The sequence below is a fragment of the Prionailurus bengalensis genome, chromosome B4, assembly GCF_016509475.1.
Source record: "Prionailurus bengalensis isolate Pbe53 chromosome B4, Fcat_Pben_1.1_paternal_pri, whole genome shotgun sequence".
NCBI lineage: Eukaryota > Metazoa > Chordata > Mammalia > Carnivora > Felidae > Prionailurus > Prionailurus bengalensis.
The window spans coordinates 78,018,365-78,037,171 of record NC_057358.1 but is presented as its reverse complement, the minus strand read 5'-3'; the positions used below and the strand labels follow the sequence as shown (position 1 = coordinate 78,037,171).

General features: G+C 43.8%; 1 protein-coding gene across 5 annotated transcripts in view; it reads right to left on the bottom strand.

Annotated features, from left to right (window-relative positions):
* Window positions 1–18,807, bottom strand: part of SCN8A (sodium voltage-gated channel alpha subunit 8) — a 178,331-nt gene that overhangs the window by 97,173 nt on the left and 62,351 nt on the right. The gene's annotated exons all lie outside the window — the stretch shown is intronic.

The following is an 18,807-nucleotide window of genomic DNA, read 5'->3' as shown; positions in this document are numbered from 1 at the left end:
ACTACGTTCCAGGCAATGATCTAGGGGCTTGGGAAACAGCAGGGAACAAGGCTACCATGGTGTGGGGAGCTTATATTCCAATGGGGAAGACAGACTACAAATAAACACAATGAACAAGTAAATTATATACAAGTGCAAGTGCTATGGAAGAAGGAGGACGATGAAGGAAGGGGAGTGCTGGGGTCAGGGGACGAGGGAACACAGAGGTGACAGTTTTAAAGGACATGGTCAGGGTACGCCTACTGAGAAAAAAGATGTAAGCAAAGACTTGAAGTTAAGTGAGAAGAATTCTTCATTCCACCAATATATACCTACCAAGTCTGCTCTATCTGCCTTTTTTATTTTTATTTTTTAACGTTTATTCATTTTTGGGGAGACAGAGACAGCATGAGCAGGGGAGGGGCAGAGAGAAAGGGAGACACAGGATCCGAAGCAGCCTCCAGGTTCTGAGCTGTCAGCACAGAGCCCGACGCGGGGCTCGGACTCACGAACTGTGAGATTACCACTTGAGCCGAAGTAGGACGTTAACTGACTGAGCCATCCGGGTGCCCCAATTCCATCTGCCTTTGAAGAGCCTCTATTATCACCCTTATCAAATTCATTCAACCATATTTTCCACCACGAATCTTCCTGTCTGGCCAAATGAGTACACGTTACAATAACTCGAAATGTTGGCCTCTGCTCACGTTGCTTGTCCGACCCAGAATGCTTTTCTCGTCTCACGAATTCAATTCAATCAAAGTACTTTTGAGCATCTATTTTGTGTGAAACTGTATAAAGTTGTACTTTTAGAGAAGACATACATGTGAGCTAGTAATTATGATGCAGGGTAAACACAAAGTTCAATAACAAAAATACGTGTAATGTATGAGAGGCAGCAGGAGGGACGGTTTTCTCTCCTTTCAGGTAGGGAATGAAAGGGAGGAGAGTGAGCTGGAAGGTGTTCACAAAGGAAGGTAACTAGTATTTGGAAAGTTCTTTTTTTTTTTTTTTAAGTTCATTTACTTAATTTGAGACAGACAGTGCAAGCAGGGGAGGGGCAGAGAAAAAGGGAGAGGGAGAATCCCAAGCAGGCTCCATGCTCAGCACTGAGCCCGATGTGGGGCTCGATCTCTGGAACTGGAATGACCTGAACTGACAGCAAGAGTCAGATGCTTAACTGACTGAGCCACCCAGGAGCTCCTGGAAGGGGTTTTAAAGGATAACAGGGGAAGGGCTGGCAGATAAAGGGCGAAAGGTTGGCAGGGAAAGGGAACAGCATAGTATGTATGGAGGCATAGTAGCACACAACCGCGGGCTGTTTTGGGGGGACTGACAAGTAATTTGGGGTTGCAGGAGGATAAACAGAGAAGGGGTGCAGCAGATTGTGAAGCTGGAGGTACAGGGGCCCCACCAGACTGAGTTCCTAAGGAGACAAGGCCGGGGGCAAGTACACAGCACCAACACCTCACTAGCGGATGAAAGGGCAGATGGTCAAATGTTGGCCATGTTAAGTAGGCTTTTTAAAAAACGTAGAGCAGTCCATGCTTGTAATTACATACAAGGCACAAGACTTAAGTTCTATCTCATTACCCAAAGATAAGCTTTGCTGCTTATATATCTTTTTTTGTATGTCTTTTCAGAACTTTTCTGTGTAAATACAAGCACACAGATACAGCCTTAAAAAGACTCTCTCTCTCTTGGATGGGATTGTACTATAAATACTCTTCTGCACCTTGCATTAAAAAAATGATCCCCCACAAAGAAAAGCCCAGGACCAGATGGCTTCACTGATGAATTCCACCAAATGTTTAAAGAATTAATACCAATCCTTCGCAAACTCTTCCAAAAAAACAGAAGATGACACACTTCCCAACTCATTCTGTAAGGCCGGTATTGCCTTGATACAAAATTAGACAAAGATACCATAAGAAAAAAAATAAAACTAAAGACTAATATCCCTTGTGAATATAGATACAAAAGCCTCAACAAAATACCAGCAAACTGAATCCTGCCGCATATAAACAGGATTACAGGGGGTGCCTGGATGGCTCAGTCGGTTCAGTATCTGACTCAATCTCAGCTCAGGTCATGATCTCATGGTTTGTGAGACTGAGCCCCGTGTCGGACTCTGAGCTGACAGTGCAGAGCCTGCTTGGGATTCTCTCTCTGCCCCTCCCTGACTTGTGCTCATACATTCTCTCTCAAAATAAATAAATAAACATTAAAAAAAGGATTATACACCATGATCAAGTGGGATTTATCCCAGAAATACAAAGACGGTTTAACGTGTGAAAAATCAATGTAATGCAACACGTTAATAAAATAAAGGACAATAACTGCATGATTATCTCAACAGATGCAGAAAAAGCATTCGACAAAATCCAACACTCGTTCATTTTTTTTAATGTTTATTTTTGAGAGAGAGAAAGAAAGAGAGACAGAGTGCAAGAAGGGGAGGAGCTAAGAGAGAGGGAGACACAGAATCCGAAGCAGGCTCCAGGCTCTGAGCTGTCAGCACAGAGCTTGACCCACGAACCATGAGACCACGACTGGAGTTGAAGTCAGATGTTTAACTGACTGAGTCACCCAGGTGCCCCCCCCCAATGTTCTTTCATAATAAAAACACCCAATAAACTAGAAATAGAAGGGAACTTCCTTAACCTGATAAAGAGCATCTATGAAAAACCCACAGCTAACATCACATTTAATGACAAGACTGAAAGCTTCCTCCCAAAGAGCAGGAACAAGACAAGGATGTCCCTCTCACCACTTCTATTCCATATTGTACTGGATGTTCTAGGCAAGGCAAGTAAGCAAGTAAAAGAATTTCTGTTTTCAGATGAAATGGTCTTGTATACAGTTAACTCTAAGGAATACACAGACACAAAACTAAAAACAAGAACAAAACACAAAACTATTAGAGCTCATAAACAAGTTCAGCATGGAATCAAGATACAAGATAAATACATAAAAGTAAGTTGTATTTCTATACACTAGCAATAGACAACCCAGAAATGAAGAAAACAACTCCATTTACAAGAGCATCCAAAAGAACAAAATACCTAGGAATAAGTTTAATAAGTATAAGATTTGTACACTGAAAACTACAAAACATCATTCAAAGAAATTTTTTAAAAAGGCCTAAACCAGTGGAAAGACACATTGTGTTCAGGGATTAGAAGACATAATGTTGTTAAGATGGCAATCCTCCCCAAACTAATCTACAAATTCAATGCAACGCCAATCAAAATTTCAACTGCTTTTTTGGGCAGAAATTAACAAGTTGAAAATTCATATTCAATTCATATAGAAATGCAAGGGAACCAAAATAGCCAAAACAATTTCGAAAAATAAGAACAAAGTTGAGGACTCACACTTCCCTGTTTCAAAGCTCACTACAAAGCTATAGTAATCAAGACCGTGGTACTAGCAGGGTGCCTGGGTGGCTCAGTCAGTTAAGCGTCTGACTTTGGCTCAGGTCATGATCTCACGGTCCGTGAGTTCAAGCCCTGTGTCGGGCTCTGTGCTGACAGCTCAGAGCCTAAAGCTTGCTTCAGAGATTATGTGTCTCTCTCTCACTGTCTCTGCCCCTCCCTGCTTGCATTCATCTCTCTCTTTCTCTCTCTCAAAAATAATAAACATTAAAAAAAAAAAAGACTGTGGTGCTAGCATAAGGCTAGACATATCTATCAATAGAACAGAACTGAGAATTCAGAAATGAGCCCATACATCTACGCTAATTGATTTTTTTTTAAGGGTGCCGAGGTAATTCAAAGAGGAGTAGCCTTCAATAATTAGCGCTCAGACAATTGGGTAACCACATGCAAAAGAACTGAATCCGGACTTGTACTTCACATCTTATACAAACATTAACTCAAAATGGAATGAAAACCTGAATGTAAGAGCTAAAATGATAAAACTCTTAGAAGAAAACAAAAGTGTAAATCTTCACATCTTTGGATTAGGCAATGGTGTCATATTTGTGACACCTAAGGCACAAGCAACCAAACTGAAAAGAGATAAATTGGACTTCATTAAAATTCAAAATTTTGTGCAAAATGACACTATCAAGAAAGTTAAAAAAAAAAAACCCACATAATGGGAGAAAATATTTGCAAATTGTGAATCTAATAAGGATCTAGCAGCCAAAATAGAAAAGGACTCTTAGAGCTCAGCAGCAGTAAAAAGACAATCTAGTTTTAAAAAAGATTAGAAAAAGCAGACAAATGGCCAATAGGCACACGAAAAGATGTTCAACATCAAAAGTTTTTAAGGAAATGAAAATAAAACCACATGAGATAGCACTTCACACCTACCAGGATGAATATAATGAACAACAACAACAACAACAACAACATAGAAAAGAAAAAGTGCTGGCAAGGATATAGAGAAATTAGAACCCTCACACATTATTGGCGGGACTGTAAAATGGTACAGCCATCTTGGAAAACAGTTTGCCAGTTCTTTATTTTATTTTTTAATTTTTTTTCAACGTTTATTTATTTTTGGGACAGAGAGAGACAGAGCATGAACGGGGGAGGGGCAGAGAGAGAGGGAGACACAGAATCGGAAACAGGCTCCAGGCTCCGAGCCATCAGCCCAGAGCCCGACGCGGGGCTCGAACTCACGGACCGCGAGATCGTGACCTGGCTGAAGTCGGACGCTTAACCGACTGCGCCACCCAGGCGCCCCTAGTTTATTTATTTCGAGGGAGAAAGCGAGCAGGGGAGGGGCAGAGAGAGAGGTGGAGAGAGAATCCCAAGAATGGGGGAGTCACTGCTAATGGATCTCACTGGGGTGACAAGAATGTTCTGGAATTAGATAGTGGTGACAACTGCACGACCTGTGAACAAGAAACCAATGAAAAGCACACTTGAAAATGGCGAACTGTCTAGCTTGTGAATGATATCTCAGTAAAAAACACACCACAGCAACAAAACAAAACAGTGAACCATTTTAAGAAGTGTAAGACATATAAAAAGGTCTAAAGAATGATACCACTAACATCTATCTATGTACCCATCAGGAGCTGAAGAGCTAAGGCCTTACCGATACTGCTCCTTCCGGCACACGCTCCAAATATACCCCCTCTTCCCAGAAAGGAGGCGTGATTGTGAATTTCACCCTGAGGTCCCACTTTTTAATGAAATATCCCCAATGACTCTGACCTCTCCCTTTTCTGAACTTTTTTTTTTAGGAGTATTTATTTTGAGAGAGAGCGAAAGAGCACGCAAGTGGGGGAAGGGCAGAGAGAGAGGAGGAGAGAATTCCAAGCAGGCTCTGCACTGTCAGCGCGGAGCCTGATGTGGGGGTCGAACTCATGAACCATGAGATCATGACCTGAGCTAAATTCGAACTGACTTAACTGACTGGGCCGCCTTTTTTTTTTTTTTTAACCCTTCTTTCCCGGCGCCTCCCCCCAACAGTTACCCCTGAAACTAGAGGGCAGGAATCAATCTCATACTTCCTCCCACGGTTCCAGGAGAAGGCTCAACCCATGCCACGCACTCCCAATAAACAGCTGCTGACACATTATTATTTTTTAAAAGATCCTTTCCTCGGGGCGCTTGGGTGGCTCAGTCGGTTAAGCGTCCGACTTCGGCTCAGGTCACGATCTCGCGGTTCACGAGTTCGAGCCCTGCGTCGGGCTCTGTGCTGACAGCTCGGAGCCTGGAGCCTGTTTCCGATTCTGTGTCTCCCTCTCTCTTTGCCCCTCCCCCGTTCATGCTCTGTCTCTCTCTGTCTCAAAAATAAATAAATGTTAAAAAAAAAATAAAAATAAAAATAAAAATAAATAAATAAATAAATAAATAAATAAATAAATAAATAAAAGATCCTTTCCTCTCATCTTCTGTTCTTTCCTTTGGTAATCTGGCAGTCACGCCTTTCTCTCCCAAGTAGAAAAGCAGTGCTGGTATTGAGCCACATCCACTCTGGAAATGCTCAATTCACTATCCCTAGAGACTGCAGTGCGAAATCATTCTTCCTGTTACTAGAGGGTATTGGCTCCGGCAGGGCATGCTGCAGGGAAGCCGAATCCTAAAAGCAAGAGGGAGCGGTAGACCCAGGGTTAGGCTGAAAACAGGTCAGAGGCTGGGTCTTCCATATTTTGGCTACCCAAAGAAACAAAGAGCCCGGGGCCTTTCCCGAAACCCCCTCTCTGAAGTACTTGTAGGCCTCTGTTTCTATAGCAACTCCCTCTACGAAAATGCCAAGCCTTTCAAATAACCTCCCCATTCAACCTCATAATATTCCTGTGAAGTATGGCTGAGGAGGGATTGTTGTCCTCTATGCATTTTACAAAAGCTCAGGAGAGGGACACCACCTATTGAAGGTCACGCAGCCCAGAGCAGCATGTTATGCCAAGTTGAGAGCCTCTTTACCGCTTCTACTGTGCCAGATTGAGAGGCAGTTTAGCGGCAATCTGGCAGAGAATGAAACTGGTGTGGGGGATGGATTCTCTGGTGAATGAGAAATGTGAGCCCCTGGGGTACACTACAGAAAAGCCTAAGCAACAATGAAAGAAGTGCTGGCCCATGTCCCAGGATCTCAAAACCACCAGGCCGGGCCTTGACAACATCACCCACCTGCCTTAGAAGAAGACAGGGAAGAGGACTTTTAAAAGTAACGTCCCCTGCACCTTCCGTTCCTCTTATCTTTTAGTTTGATCGTGGTGGAAAGACAGGTCTCGAGGTGCCACCGAGGGGACTTCCTATCGCAGAGTCAGCATCTGCGCATGAATAAATCTCTGCTGCCTGATTAATGAACAAATGCTTGTATGTGCGAGGTGAGGGACAAGAAGGAAAGGCAAAAGAAAAGGAAGACAGTAAGACACTGAAACTGTTAGCTTTGGTTGAAGAAAAACCAGGAGGCAGCTAAGATCCTGAATTAGTAAGAGCTGGCGAGGAAAGTAGGGATCTTCAGTGAATTTTAAAACTACAGCTTTATAGGTATATGGGCTTTATTAAGAATGTTTTAAATGTGAAGTAGAAATTTCATAATGAATCGTACTGAACACTGCACACAGAATAAATAGTTTATCAGCACTCCTTTCTAAATATTTACATCCTAGATCTTCATCAAGTAGAAAAACAAGGTATTTTTTTCTATTCAAAGAGAAACAAACACATAAGCCACACTAAATTTCCTGAAATGAAGAGGAATCCTCCATACTTCAAGTAGCGAGTTGTATTACAATAAAACACACTTTTTGTTAAAATAATTATTTACAGGGGTGCCTGGGTGGCTCAGTCGGTTAAGCGTCCGACCTCAGCCCAGGTCACGATCTCGCGGTCCGTGAGCCCCACGTCGGGCTCTGGGCTGATGGCTCAGAGCCTGGAGCCTGCTTCCGATTCTGTGTCTCCCTCTCTCTCTCTGCCCCTCCCCCGTTCATGCTCTGTCTCTCTCTGTCTCAAAAAATAAACGTTAAAAAAAGTAAAAAAAAAATAATTATTTACATATACTTAATTTATATGCAGTTTTTCATAACTGCATATTTAGCATAAAACAAGATGGTGTTTGAACTAACACAAGTTCTCGAAGCTTAGGAATCTCCCTTTTGACGCTGGTCCGTGTGGTGCTTATATGAGAAATAGAACAGTATATATCAGGAAGCAGCAAATTTGACTTGTAAAGAGCCACACAGTAAATACCGTAGGCTCTGTGGGCCATACAGTCAACTCAACCCTGTCCCTGTGGTGCAAAAGTAACCTCAGACAATATGTAAACAAGTAAGAGTGGCTGTGTTTCAATAAAACTTTATTGATGGACAAGGAAATTTAAACTTCATGTAATTTTCACACATCACAATATATTGTGACTTTTGACTTTTCCGTAACCATTTACAAATGTACAAACCCGGGGCGCCTGGGTGGTGCAGTCGGTTAAGCGTCCGACTTCAGCCAGGTCACGATCTCGTGGTCCGTGAGTTCGAGCCCCGCGTCGGGCTCTGGGCTGATGGCTCAGAGCCTGGAGCCTGTTTCCGATTCTGTGTCTCCCTCTCTCTCTGCCCCTCCCCCATTCATGCTCTGTCTCTCTCTGTCCCAAAAATAAATAAACGTTGAAAAAAAAATTAAAAAAAAAAAATGTACAAACCCTTGTGAACTCACGGGCCACACAACAACAAATGGCAGAGATGACCTGACCCATGGGACATAGGCGATTGATCCCTGTTATACACTAACACCAGTTCCAGACCTAGGCCAGACTGGCTGCATAGGAATTATGTGAGTAGCTTTTTTAAAAAATGCAAATTCACAAGTCCCACCCCAGAGGTTCTAATGCAGTAAGCTGCAGAGGAATCTGTGCTCACCAGGATTTTGGGAACCACCAGGTCACCTCCCAGTCCCTAAAACAGTGGCGTTTCAAAACACTTGTCTTAAAACACTTAGGTTCTCCTGCTTCAACTGCTCCTACCTCGCTGTACGGCCTGGACTGCATCTCTCTGGATCCGATTTTCCTTGTCTATAATATGAGAGAGAGGGCTGCCTGATGGGCGTGCCCAGGTCCTTTCCTGCTCTGACATCTGTGACTCTGATTTAGAAAATATGCAGAAGCATCCAAGATTAAATACAACAAAGCAGCAAACCATACTTCGGAGGAGGAAGCCTATTATTATTTATTCTTTCACATTACATCTTGGTGGAACTCTCCTGAATTGGTTATTTTGCTCCTTCATGGGATACTCTGTCAAGTTCAGGGTCAACAGCATTTGATACTATCTTGAGAACTACACTTATGTGGGCAGGGGGCAGCAGGGAGCAGCCCCACGGCACAGCTGCCCACAGGCCGCATTCCCCTGCCCTATCTGCCAGGCTTTTAGGCCCTCTTCTCGGCAGGACAGAGCATACAAGAGAGAAAATGAAGCGGCCTGACTGGTGATGGGCTAACTAAAACAATATATATATTTAAAGCATGCCCCATGCGTGGCTAATAAAATCTCAGTAATCATCATTAAACTGCTGATGAGAATCCAGAAAAGGAGAGTCATCCCTTGTTCAAACACTGGATTCTTCAAAGACCAGGATGAGTGGAAAGGAAAAGCAGGCGTTGGATTCTTACAAGAATACTTCTTAGGCAAGAATAACTTGGTGTCCATGCAGTCCAATAATATTTTACCTAATCTGTCTTAAATTAGATCTTTGTGAAGTAAACGAGTTAAAAGGAAAACTGAAATTGAATTGTGGTTTACTGCCCAAGGGGAAATATCAGTTTATAAAAACAGCCACTGAATGCATTTGAACACAAGGCCCATTAAGAGCAGTGGAACAGCTCTTAACGAGTTATGGCATGGAGAATTAATAAATATGTCATTCGGGCATAAAATGAACCTTCTGAAAAGCACAGGCTTTTCATTTCCAATTAGCAACGTGGGGCTTGGAGCGCAGGATGGAGGAGCTTCACCACTGCTAATTCAGGGTAAGATGTACCCTCTTCCGGGTCTACGATAAGGGAAAGGGACACTGTGTAAGACCAGGTACGAGCCCATTCCTACACACGCCACACAAATCCTAGCATACTGCAAATGCAATACAATAAATCTACACAGTTACCAAAGCACTGCAGTACAGCCAACTTATTAGCATTTCCTCACCTTCACCCCAGGATCAGATTAACTTTTTTAATCACACAAAAAGTATAGATTGAAAGGACATTACAGAGAAGAGTGCGCAACACAGGGTGGACTATATCACAGAACAGAAAGCTTCTTAGAGAGACAGGTTTAGTACCCAGCCCCTGGTTTGCTGTGGGACACACGGCTCAGGAGAGTGGCTCTCCACTCAACCAAGTTCTCCCTCTCCTGTGAGGTCATCATCTCAATTAAGGCAAAGGAGGGGCGCCTGGGTGGCGCAGTCGGTTAAGCGTCCGACTTCAGCCAGGTCACGATCTCGCGGTCCGTGAGTTCGAGCCCCGCGTCGGGCTCTGGGCTGATGGCTCAGAGCCTGGAGCCTGTTTCCGATTCTGTGTCTCCCTCTCTCTCTGCCCCTCCCCCGTTCATGCTCTGTCTCTCTCTGTCCCAAAAATAAATAAAAAACGTTGAAAAAAATTAAAAAAAAAAAAAAAATAAGGCAAAGGTAACCTGCAGGTACCTGATGACCTTCTGGCTGTAATGAACACTGAGGGGCCCAGAGATTGAGCCAACAAGAAGGCACCTGGAAACCAATGTCCTTTGAGTCTATCTAGCTATAGCTGTTACTGACACTGACTTATGACTGTCTCCCAGAGTTTGGGCCGTAGATCTTAACTGTTTTGATCTCTGGCACTGCCCAACCCTCTTGTTTTTAGCTGCATTCTCTAGCCTTAAATTCTTGCCTGCCTAAACCTAACATATATACTTTATTCTCCCAGACCTATGTACCTCTTCTGTACCAGGCAAATGGCCAGTTTGACCTACAGTAGTTGTTAGCTCTTCCTGCCTAACTCAAACTGTTAATTCCGGTAACTTCTACCAGGGGCAAATCCTCTCTGCCTATTGCTTTCAGAGTGTGCATGCACAGAGTGGTCTTCTATCCAATAATAATACAAATACAGCTGATCTGCAGGGCAGCTACAGCAGTAGTAAGGGCAGGAGTCAGGTATCCGCTGGTCAACGGTGGTTTGGCATTTGACTTCTAGCTATCAGAGCCAATATGGCAGGCAACAAGCAAATGTCCTCTCAAAGTTTCCCTGCTTTATTTATTTATTTTTTTTAAATTTTTTTAACGTTTATTATTTTTGAGACAGAGAGAGACAGAGCATGAACAGGGGAGGGGCAGACAGAGAGGGAGACACAGAATCTGAAGCAGGCTCCAGGCTCTGAGCTGGCAGCACAGAGCCCGACGCGGGGCTCGAACTCATGGACTGCGAGATCATGACCTGAGCCAAAGTCGGACGCTCAACCGACTGATCCACCCAGGCGCCCCAAAGTTTCCCTGCTTTAATAAAAGAAAATATAATGCTGAATCTAAACAGGTTCTAGGGGTGCCTGGGTGGCTCAGTCGGTTAAGCATCCAACTCTGGCTCAGGTCATGATCTCACAGTTCGTGGGTTCGAGCCCCACGTCGGGCTCTGTGCTGACAGCTTGGAGCCTGGAGCCTGCTTCTGTGTCTCCCTCTCTCTCTGACCCTCCCCTGCTGGTTTCCTGTTTCTCTCTCTCTCTCTCTCTCTCTCTCTCTCAAAAATAAACAAATAATCTTTAAAAAAATGAACATTCTACTTCAGACCAGGAAGGTATTCAGAAGTAAATGGCCTGTACTGTCAAAACAACTACCTCATGTTGAAAAGAGTCCAGATGCCTTTCTTAATCCCAATCTGTTTAGTGGGCCCCTCAGGTGAAATCACAACTTTAGTCCCAGTATGCCTCAGGAAAGGCTCCAGCAAAGGCACAGCTGGCCTGAATTTCTTCAGTACCTGTGTCCTGGTACTAAGCTGCCTTTAGAAATACTGAACTCAAGCAGGACATGAGACACGGACAAATTCTGATTAGGCTTGTACTTCTGTTTGAACTATGAATATTTAGAGCCCTCATCTTCCAAGTCTCTATTCCACTACCCTGAGGATTGAGCAAGAGAGACCTCTAAATCCCAAATTTATGTTTTTATTGCTTTGGGTCATTGATAACTATACCATGAACTTACCTGAAGAGTAACAGTGAATGCGCATTAAGCATTTACTATGTGGCAGGCACCCTACTAAGATGCCTATACAATATCTGTCACCCAGCCATGGGTAGGTACTATTTTACAGATGATGAAATTGAGGTGGAAAGGTCAAGTAACTTTCCCAAGACCGCACGATTATTCATTAAGTGGCAAAACTTAAAATCGAACTGTGGCGATCTGACTCCAGAGTCTCTGATCTTAATTCTCATACCGTACGACAATTTTAAAAAGCTTCAAAAAAATCTAACTCTTCACTTTACAGACAAGAAAGCAAGCAGAGAGAGAGCTCTGTGCACACTGACACCACAGAGCTGAGGTTTACCAGGTCCCAGGTCTCCCGGCGTCTGGTCCTGAACGCTTTTCACCACCCCAAGTCATCTAGTCCAATCCTTGGGTCAACGAAGGAATCTCTCTTGCTTAATACCTTTAACTACGGCAAAAAGCAAAGCCCCTGCATGTGCCTCAGAGATCACAGCAGCTGGTTATGGTCTTTCCCCCAAATTAAGCCGGATGAAGGCAATGCTGGTGTCACATCTATCTGTGGCTTTGCTGTTTTCCAGGTGCTTCTGTATACACTTTCTCATTCAGTTTGACCTTGTAACCTCGTGCCCTCCAACCCACACTGGGAGCAGCTGACACCCTTCCTGCCCATATCCTGGTCGCAGGAAGCCATACCTGGCACAACAGCAGTGCTGTGTACCTGCTCCAGCGCTGAGCCAGCATGATGCTGCTCCCCAAGGCCGGGCAGCTCCGAACCTCCTACATGGCCTCTCTTCCTCACTGCCCTTCGAGAGGAGGTGGCCTTTGATCTTCTTCCCTCTTACCCTCTTAGGGGACACAGACTGCAGCTGCTCTGGGGTAAAGCAAAATGCATGCTTATTATGTAAAGTGTATTAACCCCTCTAGTCACTGTATTCGTATTCCAGAATATTCTATATTCTCGCTCTCTTCTTTCTTAGAAAGCAGCAGAGAGGTTTCTATAGAGGCTTTGATACAACAAAGACCTGGATTCAAGACCTAGCTCTGTTGCTTATTAGCTGTCAGGCCCTTTGTCAACTTATTTAGGTTGCTAAGACTCAGGTTTCTCACTGATGAAACAGGCATAGTGACCGACACTAGCTACTTTATCAGGTTGTGAGAATGAAATACAGAGTCACAAAAAGTACTTACTACAGTACCCGGCACAGAATAAACACACAATAAACATGACTATGATGCTGCCACTGCCACTCCTGCTCCTTGGCTACAAACACAGGCTGGCCGTCAGGAGACTTGAAGGGCATGGGGCGCCTGGGGGGCTCCGTCAGCTAAGCATCTGACTCTTGATTCTGGCTCAGGTCGTGACCTCACAGTTCACAAGTTCGAGCCCCACTCTGAGCTCCGCACCGTCAGCGCAGAGCCTCCTTGAGATTTTCTCTCTACCTCTCCCTCTGCTCCTTCCCCATGCTAGTGTGTGCATGCACATGCACACGCACGTTCTCCCTCAAGTAAATACATAAACTTTAAAAAAAAAAGGAGAGGGGTGCCTGGGTGGCTCAGTCGGTTAAGCGTCCAGCCTCAGCTCAGGTCACGATCTCATGCTTCATGGGTTCGAGCCCCATGCCAGGCTCTGGGCTGTCAGCACAGAGCCTGCTTCGGATTCTGTGTCTCCCTCTCTCTCTGCCCTATCCTGCTCCCACTCTGTCTTGCTCTCTCTCGCTCTCTCTCAAAAATAAAAAAACATTAAAGAAAAAAAAAGGAGAGTCTAAGGACTAACTTTCACATTAGTTGGTATTCACACACTTGGCAGAAGCCAGTAGGACAAGGTAGAGCAATTCTCCAGAGTCACTAGGAGACACCTGTATGGTTGCACTGGTTCAAAACAGGCCCCAGAGCTTATGTCAAACCTAGGAACTCTGGAAGGAGGAGAAAATAAAAGCTGCCTAGTATCCACACACTGGGATCCAACCTGCCTTTCCACCTTTGGCTCCTGTCATAGCCAAAGTAGTGCTCTAGTCACAAGTAAACTCACGGTGTGACACAATTCAGCCTTTCCTATGCCTCTCTGCCTTTTCAGGCACCGGTCTTTATACCCAAACTTACTCTTTCTTCTCTTCTCCAACAGGTGGATTTTTTAAAACCATATTTTATATGGTATACGTTAAGGTCCAGCTTAACTATCACCTCCTCTCTGAAGATGGCCCCATTCCACTGTCTCAAACAGAATTATCCTTCCTTCCTATGTGTCTCCACTCTGCACCTACTCCTGTTAGAGCAGTTAATATGGTGCTGTCGCTTTTGTTTACACATCTCTGTCTCTCGCTGGACCCTGAGATCCTTAAAGGCAGGGCTATAGCTTCCAACCACCGTTTCTCAGCTCAGCAAGCAGAGTGCAGAATACGATGCCCATCTGGCATAAGGTAGAGAGCTCACATGTGTTTACTGAGCATATGAATGAATCTCTTAGACTTGAGGAAAGGATACCATACTAACTATACAACAAACCTATAACTTCACACAACTTTCTGCTAGGTGCCTGATTGACCTTTTCTACCCTTTAGCTCATCCTCCCGTAAGAATGGTTTTAGTTTGAAAAGTCTTTTCATCTTTTCTACGTCTTTCGATACCACGCTAAAGATATAGCATGAAGTAAACAAATACACTTGAAAAAAACGCCCAAAACACCACATACTAGCTTCATATTGTGGCAATGTAAAATGACAGAAAATTATCTCAAAATGATAGTAGAAAACAAAAACTCAGTCTGTAATATACTCCATAGAGACAGCACGGTATGGTAGAAAGACCGTGAATATTAAATCCTACATCCCTGGAACTTAAATCTGGCTCTGCCACACACCAGCTGAGGAAATGTGAACAATTACGATTTCTGAGCCACCATGTTTTCTTACTTACAAAAATATGCGACATTCTACTGACAGCTCCCTAACACTGGTCACCCTTAAGGACTGCAGAAAATTGGGGAATCAATAATGATATCCAGAATTTAGCTGGTGTCATCCACTAAAATAGCAGATGAAAGCAGCGGGTTTAAGGGGAGAAAGGAGTTCAATTTTGAACACACTGAGTTACCTGCAGGAAATCCAGAGAGAGATGCCTGGCAAGGTGTTGAATATTAAGGCGCGTTCGAGGCTGGAAACACAGTTTCAGGAGTACTGAGAGTATAGGTGACATCACCCAGGGAGAGTGTGCCAGGAACATGGGCCAGGTACGGAACCCGGGAGAACACCAACGTTTAAGGGAGAGGAGGGGGAAATGGGAGAGAAGGAGTAGTCTGAGATGTAAGGAGAATGCAGCCAAGGAAGTAAAGAAAAGAGCTGCAAGAATTGGGGAGCAATCAACAGTATCAAACACAGCACAGAGCTCCGGTGGGATAAGAAGTGAAACAACATCCGATAAATTTGGCAAGTTGACATCACAGAGGATCTTATCTTGAGAATGCCAGCAGAGAGGGAGGATGCGGGTGAAGAAGCGGGTGGGAGGTTTGTAGGTGGTGATGCTGAGGAAAGGCTACTCTTTGAAAGTTTCAATGGCAGGAGAAGAGTGGTTAGACTAGCTGGGGATGTGGGGTCAAGTAAGGGCTCATTACAGTGCGAGAGGCTTTGACAGTGTTTAAAGCTGAGGGGAAGGAGCATGTGTGAAAAGGGAAAGACTGACAGAACAGTGTCACAGCACAGAACAGTGACAGGAAACTGAGAGAGGGAAGTTCCAGAGAAAGTTCTAGAGAAAGTCCCCTGGATGGGGACTGACCCTGAACAGCAGACAGGAGATTTCATCCTCTGAAATTGGGGGAATCTGTTATTTAAACTTGAATCCATAGGCCAAAGTCTGTAGCCCCAACAAAGTCTCTGGAACAGGAGTGCCTCTCCAGAGCTTATACGGAACATTCTACTGCTAGATTCAGAGGTGGCAGAAATTGTCCTATAAGGGGGCAATCCTAATCTTGAATGGTGTCAAACAGGGTTATATGTAGCGAACAATATGTGAAGAATTTACAACTCATATGAATTTGGAAGCAATGAGTAAGAGAAGCGTTCCTCTGTATAAGGACTTTACGGGCTCGCTCTCTGACGAAGAAAGGATTTAAAATACGGTTAATTATCATCAGACGATGATCAATATCACCTTGATTTTGAGACATCCTCCAACATTTCAACGGTCATTACTAAATAAGTCATTCGACGGGTCAATTTTTATTAAAATAAAAATGTTTCACACCCTGGAAAAAACTATCAGAGACGAATCCCTCTGATAGTGGTATCAATCAATCACGTGGAATTTTATGACTAAGGTGATTAGCTAATAACACACCACACATTCCAGAATTCAGGTAAAAGGTGTCTTTCTCACTAATGTGGCTACTGGTGCAAGGACTTGAGAAGACCTGAGGCTCTTTTCTGGAGAAAATGCTAGGTTCTATCTGCAGATGGCCCGGTGACTCACACTGATGCTGAAATGTACTGGACCCCTGCCTATGTAAAAATCGAAGACTGGCAAAATGTCTCAACAGAGTGACAATCCTGGCTTTTAAGTAACTCAGAAGATCGGCATTATGGGTCCTTTTAAAGATTATAATTTAGTGCTTGCTAAAGGCCTATTTAAGACACCGAGTATTTAGACAGCATGTAGCCTTTGATTCTTCTGGATTCTCCAAGTTTAGTCTCCATACCAAGTTAGAGCACCACAACCTCTCAAGTACCTGGACCGTATTATCTTTAATGCACTCACCATTATATGTAATGATGGATTTTTTTACCTGTTTATTATCTGTCTCCCCAACAAAAACTAAGTTTCCGGAGTAGCATAAAGAGATCGTCTGTTTTGTTCCCAAGGGCATGGAGCAGAGCCTGGGCATATAGAAAACGCTCAATAACAATGTATCAGATTATCAAATGAATGACTGAATGCTAGACTCTTCCTTAGCCCTCCACAATCAATCACAAAATCCTATCAACTTAACTCTGTAACACCTCTTGACTTCATCCACTCCCTTTACTTTTCACTTCCACCATCACACTTTGGATCCTCACTACCCCACGGCTGGTCTCTGTCCCAGTTCTCTTTCCATCTGGTCCACCGTACGTACCACGGCCACATTCACCTCCCCCAAGCACAGCTTCAATCACATCTCCTCAGTCCCCGACACCGTCAGGAGTTCTCCACTATCTGTCAAGTAAAGACCAAAGTTCCTGGTCTCACACTAAGTCCACCGTGATTTGGCTCCAGCTCTCCCCTCCCAGCCTCATCTCCCAAGGCTCCTCACTCATTTCCCCACATTCCAGCCCAATCGGACCCCTCAGCTTTCTCCTCCACTGTCCTACACCCTGGTCTCTGAGCCTTTGCTCATATTGTTCTTTCTGCCTACAATGTTTCAGTCTACCCTTCTTTTCTAAACTCCGAAGCCTGATTCAAATACTACAATTACAATGAGGTAAGTAAGGCCCTTTCTGGGCACCCCCCCTTATCAAAAATAGTATATTATACACTACCATGTTATAAGCTACTTCAGGGTAAAGAGTGGACTTCATGAATCTTTGTTTCCCCAACAGAATCGAACAGACTGCTCCACCCCTGCAATGCCTCCCATATAGGAATACTCAAGAAGTATTTGTTGAATAAGCGGGTTGTTCTTTTATGAGGCAACCCAAACTAGTATATATTCCAATGTCAGCTTCTCTCATTTCCTTTATAGTCAGTGAATACACGGAGGGTGACACAAGTCACCCAGCCAAGAAAGAAGCAAGAACACTTAGTAAAGGCAGACGTGACAGGACAACTTAGAATATTCAGGAAGTGGCATCCTTTGTATAATACACACTTGATACCAACAAACCAAGAAGAGATTCAAGCACTAGGAGGAGGCTATCAACCCATGACCTTTGATAAAGTTCCTTCCAATTCTAAGTTTCTACAAGAGGAGAGATAAGACTGATGGCGCTTAACAATAGTCATCCAGCCCTTTGAAAATCTCTAAAACGTCAGGATCTACTTCCTCAGCCCCTAAAGGAAACTAATTCTTTGGGAAAGGAAAAGATACACTGGTAATCAGCCTCTTCTCCCTATAGAGTTCAATTCATTTTGGTAGATGGGAAAATTTTCATTAGAGAAAACATCATAATGTCACCTTTCATGTTCAAGGCACTCAGAAAAGTACATAGTGTTTTCGTAGGCATATTTCCTAAGATTAATTTATTCAACAGGTAGGGATTGAGCACTTACGACAGTGCAGGCACTGCTCCAGCCGATGAGCAGACAAGAGGATGAACAACAAACAAATAAACATATGGCTGGTGTTGCTGAGTGCTACAGAGAAAACTGATGCGGGGTAGGAGCAACAGGCTGTTTGACTTTGTAAAGGGTAGTCAAGATCATCACAACAACCTGGCGAAATAGGTGCAATACTATAATCTTAATTTCCAGGATCAGGGAAACTGATTCCCTGAGTGGTTAAGTTACATACATGTTAACCTGGAATTAGACGGGCAGGGGGTCAGAAATAAGATTTCCCAACACTGGGTCTACTGCTAAGGGTTTTTAAAAAAAATAATAAAATAAACCTTATTTATTTATTTTGGGTGGGGGGGGGGGACAGAGAGCGAGAGCTAGAGAGAATCCCAAATAGGTTCTGTGCTGTTAGCGTGGAGCCTGACACGGGGCTCGAACTCACGAATGGTGAGATCATGACCCGAGCCGAAATCAAGAGTTGGATGTTTAAAAGGACTGAGCCACCCAGGCGCCCCTACTGCTAAGGTTTTAAAGAGGACCTAGAGTTGGGAATGTTCAACTAAATTCCTTCCCCTCTAGAGAATGTTGCTTGGAGAGTGGAAAAGAGCCCCATACATGCACATCATTAACCCATCACCCTGAGAATGGCCTGCCTCCCACTGGTGCATAAGCATTTGCCTCTCTTTGGTCTGGTGAATAAAATAACAGAAACACCATTTTGGTTTTTTTTAATATTGTTGCAAAATGGTTTTTTTGAGCAAAATAAAGTTTGAAAACATGCAGTTTTTATTTAGAATGGAAAGGTGCATCTAGCCTTATTGTGCAAGAGCAGGCAATGCAACACTTCATTAGCAAAATTTCAAACCACACCTAATGGACGTAAACTCTCCGTTAGCGGCCTGTCTCTGCTCTGCACACCTGTTGAAAAGTGTGTGAAAACAGATTCAGCAAGGATTTCCTG